This window comes from Mus caroli, chromosome 4, assembly GCF_900094665.2.
Source record: "Mus caroli chromosome 4, CAROLI_EIJ_v1.1, whole genome shotgun sequence".
Classification (NCBI taxonomy): domain Eukaryota; kingdom Metazoa; phylum Chordata; class Mammalia; order Rodentia; family Muridae; genus Mus; species Mus caroli.
The window spans coordinates 87,278,884-87,291,340 of NC_034573.1; positions in this window are offsets into that span (position 1 = coordinate 87,278,884).

The following is a 12,457-nucleotide window of genomic DNA, read 5'->3' on the forward strand; positions in this document are numbered from 1 at the left end:
CCCTCCTCTCCCCTCCCCTCTCCCCTTCTCTTCTCTCCCCTCTCTCCTCTCCTCTCTCCCCTCCTCTCCCCTCCCCTCCCTTTCCTTCCCCTCTCCTCTCCTCTTCATATTGTTTCTATTCAACCTGCTACCCCCCTCCAATTTTTGAATTTTTCTATTCCCGTTTGTTCCCATTTATAATTTGGCCACATCTACCTTGAGCTCATTTCAGTGGCCACCTTGAAATGTTCCTGGCCTGATGTTACAATCTCTTGCTTTTTCTCATTAGGTTCCATTGTGAGGTGCTGTCCATCTTCAGATCTTTTGTGCCTACTTGGGAAAGGTCAGCACAGTTGGGTGTGTGGACTGTTGACACTCTGCTTTAAAGGAGGATAGAGAGTGTCACTGGACCCTCACCAGAGTGTACAGCCACTCCAATCTGCCACTTATATGCAACTCTGCCTTAATTGAAGGTGGCCTTCGGGTCTCAGGGTATGGATAGATTATATAGGCTGGGTAAGATTTGGGAAAAGAGCCTTCCTCTGCACATCCATGGGGGAGCTATCACCTATGCTAAGTGCAGATCTTCAGCTCACTGCTGAAGAGTCACTCCTCCACCCCCTACGCCATCCTTCCTGTAACCTCCCGTTCAAGTTCTGTAAGGAAGCCCAATGAGCTCATTGGTTTTCCTGATGAAATTTGGTAGAAGCAAATGTTGATTTTTTGGTGGAACCTCAGAGGTTGGAGGTAGATGCTGCCTAGTCCCTCCCACCACCACTACACCACCTACCACCAGGGGAGGGGGCGGTGGGAGAGTTCTCTGACAAGATCACAATCTGTCTCCTAAGTTTTGATAGGAGAGGTTTGCCAAATAGATCACTATCCTTTCAGTCTATGTTCTTAGCTATTGTCCAGTCTAGATGAATGTTTGGATGTTTATTAGTCTTGTTGTGTTATCCCATATCATGTTTTAAATGAGTCAGGTCAAGGGCAGTTATACTGCTATAACAAATAGACCCAAACAACTCAGTAGCTTATGTAGAAATTTACTTCTTGCTTATTGTATATGCTCAGGGTCAGAAGGGTTTTGCTTAATGTGTTTAACTAGTCTGAAGACGGTTTCATCTTGAATTGTGCTTCCAGAATCATAAACAGCAAGCCTGATGCTATCTTGGTGGAGAAAGATAGCATCATGAATTCATGCCAGCTTTAAGAGCTTTTTCCAGGTGTGATGCACATTATTGAATTCACAGATTAGTGACTGATATGAGTCACATGACTTATGGCTTAAAAGGGCACAGGGACATGCGGTCCCACTGTATGCCTGGAAGTCAGGAGCTTGAAGTGCCCACTTCTGTCTAGGTGAGGTTATTGCTGTGGAAGCCATCCACAAATCCTCCCTGAATCATAGCTATAGGGTTACTTCCCACTTGTGCTATACATGTCTACAGAAGTCAACTCTGTCCACACTTGCACACACATGTTCACTCTTGGACCCTGGCCAACAGCATCCTCATTCTTCTAATCATTGCTGAGAGCATGGAGTACACAGACACTAAAGCTTCTACTGAAAGCAGTCCACGTGGTCAAGCCTGACGTCACGGGAAGGGAAGCAAGTATTTGTAAATAGCGATGCCATCCGCCACACCCTACAATCTGCATTCCATCCATTCCTTGGACTCTCAGCCACTCCAAACACTTTATATCCCTCCTTAAATATATATTTTATTCTTAATCAAAATGTTAACTGCCTTAGGAGATAGCTCAGTGGCTAAAGGCCCTTGCCACAGAGCCTGATAACATGGGTACAATCACTGGGACCCAAATGGTAGAAAGGAAGAACTGACAATTCCAAGTTGTCATCTGACTTCCACACACACACAAAGTTAATAATAATAATAATAATAATAATAATAATGTGATTTTATGTAAGTTGTTCCTTCTCAAGACCCAGGTCAAATAATCACTCCCCAGGAAGCTTTCCCTCCCAGTGTTCCAACCTACTCTTAAATAGTCTTATCTTCTTTGACATTCATCACAGAGGGTACATACCTGGAAGAGAGAATGCCTAGAGCTCTCTTCTGTCTTCTTCAATACTGCCTCAAAACTCAGAAGTGCTGTCATTCCTATTTTGTAGCTCCAATGCTTAATAAGTACCTGGCACATGGAAGGATAAAGGATGCTTGGTAAAGACTTGATGAAAATTTTAAAATTGCTGTTGCTTGTGGAATTATGAAGCATTTCAATGCTGAAGCAGAAATATTACCTAGAATTAAGTAGTAATATTGGATCATGGCAAATTCCCTACTTGGACTGATAAGCCTGGGCCTCTCTCCCTCACTTCTTTGCATTTGCTTAGTTAACCCCCCCCCAAATCGGTCCCACTTTCTACTTTGCTACACCTTACCTCTCTCCGATCTCATACCTTTCTCCTGAATCTGTTTTTTTTTCCCCTAGCCACACTGTCCACTGCTGAATGAGTTATACTACAGTTTAGAATTGATATCTAAACTTGAGTGACTTGTGACAGAAGGTTGATTTCTTATTCTTGCTTCATGTTTATCAAGGTTGGCAGGGTCTCTGATGATATCACCTTCATCTGGGACCCAAGCTGCTGGACTGACAACTTCCAGGAGCCTAAATACTCCCTCTATAGAGGGAACAAGGGATTTGAAGACTCTTGTCTCAACAATAATATGCCTTTGCTTTAAAATGTTACATGTCACATCTCACAATCTGATTGGCTGAAAGAAGCCTCCTGGCCCATTCAGCGACAGGGGAGCAGGAAAGCGAAGAGCTGGTCATATTTGTGACTAACCATAATGATCCCCACACTGGTCTTGGGTTCCCCAAACATGACAAGATGTTTGTTTCTCCTAAAACTCTTTATATGATATCCAACCCCTGGTTTCCTGCTCCTCAAGTGATTTCTTTTTTTCCTTTGGATATTTGTCAAGATGACAAAGCATTCCATGGCTCCTCTAAGGTCCTCATCTCCCACCTAAACTATCCTCAGATCATCCTTGCTGTTACACATTCTTCAAAAGTCCCTATAATTTCCCCTCCTTTCTTTGTTTTCTGAGTTCAGAGCCAGATGAAAATGAGACCCAGGAATCAGATGGATAGAGTTGGAGATAGATCCCAGCTGGAGGGCAGCCTAGGCACAAGGCCATGTCTGGTTTCTTGGTGCTTTACCACACTAACTTGTGCCTGGTTAGGTACGTACACAGAGATTCCTAAGGGACAGGCTAGTCTTGCTGAACTATCTTGGAAGGGAGAAAAACTGCAGATACGTATGCTTGGGTCCTTCTGCACTCAGCCATTTTGGTAGCTCATTCTCCTGTCCATGAGGAGTGACTATGCATTGAGAGGTGACAAAGAAGATCTATACCAAGTATCCTCAAGTGGAAAGCTAAGGCCAGGTTGGTAGTGATTTCTTCTTAGCAGTGGAATTCATTATTTGGTATCTCTTTGTATAATTAATTGTATACCTCTAATTTTCTCTTGAGATCTCTTTAACCTAACCCAGCAGCGGCCATGCATTAAGAAGGCAGAGGGAAACAGTGCATTTGGTGCCTGTAGTATGTTGAGCAACTAGCATGATGCTGGGCACAGAGTCCTAAGTAGATCTTGGTGATTCATCAGTGCTCCTGTGATGTTTTGTGGATATCTTGATTTGGGACAAGGAGGTCTGTATGACTGGCAGTCACCATTGCCTTTACGGTATGCACAGAATATCCACAAAATCTACATACCCACTAAGTAGCCCAAGTCCCAGACATCATCTTCCAAGGTCTGACTCCCAGTACAAGCAGCATTCTCATGTTTAAGTGCCTTTAGTCTTGAAGTATAGGATGTGATGGCCAGAGCACTGAAAAGGGATGGACTGAGCAATTGCTACTGAAAAAGTGGATGAAAAAGTTAGAAGCCTCTGTGGCTGATCAATAAAGCTCCAAGGAAAAGATGAGCATATGCTGAGGGCCTGAAACTATTTCCCAAGAAGAGAAGAAGCTGGCCTTCTTTAGGTGGGGGCAAGGTGGGAAAGCCTGAGCCCTTAGAAAGACTGTCAGACGGTGGGGCAATAGCCTTGTAGGAGAATTGACTTGCTCTAGGTTTTTGAGATCAAAGCTAGGGTAATGATTAGAAGTTGATGGAAAGGGTCTGATTGTGTTCAAGCAAGAACTTCTGGAGTAGATTCTCAGTAGAACAGTTGCTGTGCTCACAGAGGTGAGGTTCTGCCACTAGACACATTTGTTGTCTGTAAAATGCTCTGCCAGACTTCTTCATGATCTCTGCGAGCTCATCCTATTTTCTGCAAGCATCATCAGTCACTGCCACAGTTCACGGAAGCCTTGTCACATAGTCTTGTTTGGAGTCTATCCACCTTTTGTGGGTCTATATTTGACCCTTTTATAATTAACAATTTATAAATCTGGGATGATGTTTTCATAGTAGATGAACATTATATCAAAGAACTTACTTTTAGTATCCATAAGGATCACCAAAGAAGACTTAAGTTTGACCGTCTGTCCCAGGAAAGTATCGTGGTACAAACTGGGCCTTTCCTACCTGTCTGAAGCTAGTATGTGTTTGTGGGCTCCTTTGTGAATAGATGTGTCTGAGTTTTATCCAGCACAGAGAGGATGGTTGTGACACCTGTTCATTTACAGGCTTGCTTCATAAAGTCATCTTCTCATATCACCTGGTAATGTAAGGGACTTCAAGAACACACAGAAGAACAGAGCCCTTGATCTCTGAATGACCCCGTGGAAGGAGACTCACTGGTCAGAAGTAGTCCTGCTGGGCTGTGAATGAGAAGTCAACTTCCCTGTGCTGCTCCACTGGGATTTTGGAGTAAAGATGATAACATCTTCTGATTTCACTTGGTGTTGTAGGATGCCCTTCATAAGAAGAAACGATGGGTCGAAGTTGAGGCTTTTGTTCTGGCTTTCCCAGCTTGAAAAGAAAGAAGATTACATACTGAGGATAACACAGTTAATAATGGAGAAACTACATAGGTGTCTACATCTTGATGGTCATGGCATATCTACTCCTAGGAAAATAAACACTTTACATATGACACTTGACCACATTACAAAGCCTACCAAGGCATTTAAACATGTGTATAGATATATCTATTCCACGTCTCTCCTTTACAGCTCCAAATATGCCCTGGTCCATAACACCTAAGCCTATTGTCCTATTGAGCGTGTAAGCTTCTTGAGGTATGTCAGGTATGTCTTTGCCTTTTTCTGTTTCTCATCTTCGAGTGGGCGTTTATTGAAATGCCAGGTGCTTTTCAGTTGGATTTCAGAATGCAAGTGGCACATATTGTTAAACATTTTATTAATATATTGAATATTTTGAGTGTTTATTTCATTTTAGCAACTGGTAAACATTGCTAAACAAGAGCTTTTGGGCATGCCCATTGGTTGAGGTACAGCAAGGAAAATAGATGAGAGAAGATGGGATAATCCAGCATGACAATGCTCTGCGTTACAGGATTCCTATGTGGAAGGGCCTCTCTGTTAAGGAAAGAGGTGGAAGAAAGTGCTTTAGAGAAACTAGTTAATAAGCAGAACCTTCCAAAGTAGGTGGAAATAGCTAGGAGAAGAGGAGGCCTCAGAGAGGACCTATTCTAGAAAGAGGGGGGTATACCTCAAGAAGCTTACACGCTCAATAGGACCCAACCTTGTTGTGTTTGTGTGTATGGAGTATGGAGCTTGGAGAAATCAGGACGCAGATTCTATGATACTTCCCTATATAATAACCTTCTCTGCACAGAGGATGGTTCTCAGTCCACTCTGCTGCAGAGACATATCTTCTCTGTGACACTGTGTACCCATTCTTACAGATTTGGCAGTTAGAGGGGAAGCAAGTGATATGTCAGGAAGGCTGCTGTTCCCAGTAATTCTTTCAAGCCATACATTCCTTCAGCATTCTGGCCCATGGCTAAACTGTGATGGTGCTTCCAATGAACACCCAAATGCTTGGAGGTCTGTATGCACTGGATCTGCATCCTCTATCCCATTGGAGCAATGATCAGCAGCCCCAGAGACTAGAACAACCTGAGTTTGTCTTCTGTGCTTGCCCATTTCCAATGTTATTTAGGCCAGGATTCTCACTCTCGAGACTTAGCCTAGATGAGCCCTGCCTGACATACTGCCAGTGTGAGCCCCAGAAGAGGTGGAAGTTGTACCATCTGTACTGAGTAACTCTTAAAGCTTTGTCTAGAGATCACTTCTGTTCATCATCAATGGGCTAAGTCATGTCACAAAGATGACCCTGACATGGAAGAACATGTGATCGATACGTAGGTCAGATGTTATTTAGCAATATGAATTTTAGATTCTCTATGTAGCGAATGAAAACAGGTAAAAAAAAAAAAACCAAACTAATTATATAGTTTGTTTGAATATTATAATTCAAACCATGGAATATCATGTAATCACATTGGAAGATGAGTTGTTTTGAAAATACAAGCTGACCTGGGGGAGTGTGTGGATGGCTTTAAATGAGCAAAGCAAGCTGTAAGGGCATAACAGAGACCATGTGAACATTTTTATTTTTGACAAATTGAGAAAGCCGTACGCCAGGCATGATGGTACATACTGTAATTCCCGCACTCAGGAGGCTGAGACAGAAGGATTGCTAAGAGTTTGAGGTCCGCCTGGTCTACACAGTAAATTTAAAGTGTTTCCAAACAAGCAAATAACAACAACTAAACTAAACCAAGTTTATGAGTTTACAAAAGTCCATGAATATACTGGTATGAGATTATTAATAAAAATGCCTCATAAATAGATACTTGTTATGGACAGCATTAAGTGTTTTCTGTTTTTGTTTTTAACATATATTTGCTCATTTAATCCTGGAAAAACCAGAGGAGGAAATAGCTTACACCAGATGGTTATTTGCCACTTGAACTGGAGAGGAGGAGAGATTGCATCTACAACCACCTTGAATGTGCCCGATCTTGTCTGATCTCAGAAGCTAAGCAGGTTTGGGCCTGGGGGATTGTTCTTTAAAACTGAGATGATTTCTTTAAGTTTGTGTTGGTCAAAATGGGTGAACTACCCAGCAATTATCAGGAAACAAACACCACAAACTCTAAGCCTCATCTGGCACTGAACACTTGATTTTCTGCTCACTGGCTTGAAGTCAGTTAAGTGGCTTAGCCTTCCTCTGACTCCATTCAGTCTTTTCTGCTGTCCGCTGTGCCTCCCAGCCACCCCATGGTTTTCTAAGTCATGATGACTTTTCCTGGAATCGCTGCCCTGATGCAGCCTTGCATGCACATGTAATTTGCAAGCTGGAGGGTTGGACTTTGGGTCAGACTCAGGGTTTCCTAATGCGTCTCGTTCTGGAACTCTGCCAGGGAGGCGGCCTCTGTGGGGGATGCTCTTCCAGGGCACAGAACACAGTAAGTGAGCACACAGCAAGCTTTTCAAGGGCAAGGCTTAGATCTGGTACGTCGTCGTCATTGTCCTGAAGCATGCCGTATGGACAAGGTTCATGTCAGTGGAGCTGGGAAGTCATCGAGGTTGTATAAAGAAAGGAGGGAGCATTTTCTGAGTAATAATCTACCATAGCAAACATAAAACGAAAACAATAAAGCAAGGGAAAAGAATATTTGCAGAGGAGTTTGTGTTTAGCATCTTCTGAAGTTGTACTATTCATTTTTTAAAAATGCAAACTCTGTTACAACAGTGAACACAGCGATAAAAGTATGGACATTTAACCAGAGTACTCATTGCCTGGCACAGCAGGTAGATTTATAACCATGCGGCTTATGCCACTTCTGATAGGACACTAATAGTAAGCAAAAGCCAGAGGCCATTTCATGACAGCCATCTGCTTATATTCTTGTTATAAAGTCCCAGAGTTCCAGAAGGCTCAGGTGCCTATGACAGCAAGTGTCCCCTAACCTACAGAGATGTTGCTTTGGCCAAAATGGTCTTTCTGGGAAAGGTTTGTCTACACTTCTAGAAAATGATTTGCTACTGAAATACCCAGCTGTGGTTAACTGAACGACACAATAACTTAGTGGCCAAAAATGGAAGGGAAAGCCAGGTGTCATGGGTAGACCTAGAGTCTTTATCTCTTTGCATAACCCAGCCATCTAGTATGTGGGTCAGTTGGGGATATCCACTAGGCTCTCAAGAGTTGCTTAGAAACAGCAGCAGCATCTTTTACATCTTCCATCACTTCCTCAAACCAAGGATAACCAAGTGCTTCTTAAAGCAGCCACATGGGAGCCCTGAATCAAGACACCCAGTGATCCAAAACATTAAAGAAAAGAACGGGAGCGGTGACTCAGCAGCTAAGAGCACCTGCTGCTCTTGCAAGGAACCAGGTTTCTTTCGTAGCTCATAGCCTCCTGTAACACCAGCTCTGGGGGTTCTCACACCTTCTGGCCTCCACAGCCATGGGGTATGCATGTGGTAGTTTTGGAAAAAATCTGGAGCAGGGGTGGGCAAGGGAGAGAGAAGAGAGGATGTAGGAAGGCATGGAGGGAGAGGGGGTGAGAGGAGGAAGGAAGGGAGGGAGGAAGAGAGAGAGAGAGAAGGAGAGAGAGAGAGAGAAAGAGGGAGAAAGAGAGAGATTAATTTCCTTAAAATGTTGGCCAGGAAATCAGGCGTGTTCTAATTTGCATACTCTTCCAAGTAATTTGGAAAGTATGGCTCAATATAGCTTATGAGAATCAATCATATACTCCAACACAAATGTCTTAGTCAGTGATTTGCTAGGATTAAAAGTCATATTTCTCAATTTTCAGTCACTCACCCTGAGCCTTTCCATTTTATGTGTCCACTTACATATCTAAAATCAGTGATTTGCTAGGATTAAAAGTCATATTTCTCAATTTTCAGTCACTCACCCTGAGCCTTTCCATTTTATGTGTCCACTTACATATCTAAAAATCTATATAGTTCTTCTCTTTACATGTCTTTTCAAAAGTCAAAACTGTTCATGGAGATGATCTATAGATGTTATTGGATTGTGTTGGGAACTGCAGTTCCTTGATAACAAGTAATTCTTTGCTCAAGCCTTTAGGCAAGTGTATATATAAATACAAAGCTATTAAGTAGGTTTGTTCATGTATCGTTGAACATTGTCTCTTATTGTAAAAGTGCTAGTGATCCTCTGTTGATAAGGTGGGAAATTATGAATTTTAGAATCAGGGTGATGTAGGTTCAAACTAAAACTCTGGCTTCAAGTGGCCAGCCAGCCCTAAACATATGTACATACATACAAGCAACACTAAACAGAGTCAGTTATATATAAATTATATATATATGTATATATGCATATATATATAAATTTAGCATTTGTATATTTATACGTGGATTCCTGAAATAGCAGTTCCTCAGAACTGAACATTACAAAACAACTGGTCTTTTGCAAAACCCAGTTTGAGGTAGACCATACAATCTATTAGAATACCTTGGCTGCAGTGTTAAGATAAAACTGAAGGAAGCACAAACCAAAAGAAATTTGAATGAGAAAATACACCCACACTTACATGCTAGCAGCTAATATAGGACTTTACTTTGAAGCCTGTTGGGATGTTAACTGTTTGAATGTTTGAATGTTAACTGCCTTGTCAGCCATAAGTGCTTACTTACAAAGTCTTGGCCTTAGTGGAAAAGTACTAGCTTAGTTGAGATTTCTGTGGGAAAAAGTTGAGGGCTCTATGGGAAAGTACTACCCCCAGTTAAGAACAAATAGCTATAGATCTTGTGGACAGGTACCTAGCAACCCATTCTGTTCTGTTTCTCCTGCTGAACTTTTTACCTAGCCAATATCCTGCTTTTGGGAATAGGTGTGTTCTCCCAGAAACAAAGCGATTCTGTGTCATTCCCCTCTCCATACTCTGCTTCTGTGGGCATAAAACCTTCCTGGGAATAATAAAATTTGACAGCTTGATCAATCAGACTTGCTGTCCGTCCTTCTGTTTCTCGCCCTTCATTCTCTCCACAGGTGGTTCCTCAGACCCTGTTCAACTGTCCCGCAGGCCGGGACAGAAGCCAGCTAAGGTTGCTTGATAGAAGGCTGAGAAAGAATGAGACTGCTGAGTGAAGCCAGAGGGAGAATACGCTCAAAGACAAGCAGGTACCATACAGTAAGCTTTTCTAATATCTATCATCTTGGGTGGGGTTGGGGGACAAAACAAAACCAAACAAAACTCTTACATTGCTGTAATCCCACTGGTCAGCAGACTCAGTAACCCTGCCTCACTGTAATGTGCGTCACAGGATGGTGCATTAGAGCAGTGTGGGCCACACAGGCAACTGATGTGTTTGAGACTTCCACAGATTTCTGGGCCTCAGGATAAGCATTCAGTGCCATAGGTAGTATTCAGTAAGAGATGAGTCTGTTCTCCTGTCCTCAGACTGATCAGGCTCTGTCATCTCTCTCCTTGGCTTTAGGCTTTTGACTGGCCTGTGTGCTCCTTGAGAAAGGTTCCTGGTGTTCATTTTTTCATTTTGCTGTAAGGTTGCAGCATAGGGCCAGTCTCTGGAATAGAACTGTTGCATTGCAGTTGAACTTCTAGTAGCCAAGGCAAACCTCTGGCCTCTCTATGGTAGCAGCAGGATTCACCAGCAGGCAACCAGGCTGAGGGCTGGAGGCTCCTTAGGAACCATGTGTGACTTCACTGTATCTCCTGCGACCCTGTTGGTCTTGAGTATGGCAAGATGGAACACTGATTCTTCATCCTTCTTTACCTAGGAGAGTCAAATACACATCTGCCTCCCTAGCCCTTCTTCGCTTCCTCCCTCCATCCCTCTGCACCTTTCCATTTACCTCCCAACAACTGTCCACTGAATACTGTTCCATGCCAGGATTTAACATGGTCCTAAGAATGAAGTGTTATACAGTAGGCATGATGTTTTCATATTCCTATAGTTTATGTGCTTAGCTTCTGTCTCCAGGTTGCTGGGAATAAATTTCCGGCTGTATTCTTCACTCAGTATACAGACATGACTCGGTGCTTCTCTGTGTCTGTGAATGTTCAATGAATTTCTATGTCCATATAATAGTACCTGACATAGTAAATTCCTAATAAATATGCTGTGTAATTGCTGGTAGTATAGTTGCTATGTAGAAATAAGAAATCAGCTAATTAACTCAAATCAAAATATTTGATAAATGCTATGGGTCTTAAGGCTTGGGTGGGAACTACCTCTGACCTCTGACCTGGAAGTACTTATGATGTGGTTGTTGACTTAGTTGAATATGTACACAGTGTCTGATGGAAGTTGGAAGTGATTGCACCTGTAGATCCAACAGATTTCTAAATACCCATGTGATCCTGAAGGTGAACAATGAGGACCATCTTAAAAGGAACGTCGAAGAAAGGTTATAATATAATGAATAAAACAAACTGGCACGGGGTCGTGTAAGTCAGGGTTGAGATAGAGCAAGAAAGAGCCCCTATCAATGACAGTATGTTGAGCACTTTCCCCTATGGAGTCTGCACGTCGACAATACTGTAAAGTTTGTTCCTCACTATTTGTTTCAGTGTCACTGAATGGAGACAGTTGGATTTTTAGGACATTGCTGCATGGGCACCGGGCCCTTCCATATCTGGAAGACTCAGAACTTTACGCACGACATTTATGGGACCCCCTCTGTCACAGCCACTGTGCTCTATGTTAGTAAATCCACTGAGCTATTAGATATTTTTGTTGGTAGTTGTGTTGGTGATTTATTATATTGTATTTATTTATTTATTCCATCAGACACTGTGTACATATTCAACTAAGTCAACAACCACATCATAAGTACTTCCAGGTCAGAGGTCGGAGGTAGTTCCCACCCAAGCCTTAAGACCCATAGCATTTATCAAATATTTTGATTTGAGTTGTATTTATTATATCTGAGCCAATCAAAGAAATGTAATAAACAATAATTTCTTAAGTACTGTGGTCCTAACCCTAAGTCTAAGTTAGTGTCTGATGTCAGACACTTGAAGCCGTGGGTGTTTCATCTCATTTGCCTTCTTGTTTGTAGGCATTCATACAGATTAAGCAAGAAGTAGGTGCCAGCGTGGCAGGTAGTAAGGTCAGTTTGGATATCAGCCTCTTCATCATGAAAGCTTGGCCAGATCACTGGTGTTCACCACCACTATAAGCTTCCAAATCCTATTTTGTTAAACAAACTAGAGTGGGTTCAAGGTTATCTTTTAATAATGATAATTTCGCCCTGACTCCATGGTGGAAGAGAAAAGGGTCAAGGGACAGCTATCATCCGGGGACACAATCTCCTCCTCTTACAGACCTCAGCGCTTTCAGTTCAGTGAGTCCTAGTTGTGCCTGTGTCTCCCCACTGTAAAGGCCTTCCTCACTCACCCTCTTGGCTGTGTGGATCTGAAAGCACACAGTGTCTGTCGTAACCCCATCCTCACCCACATTGTCTGGATAACCTGATGTCTGTGTGAGACTCCTCATTCTCCACTCGGTTTTTACTAAAC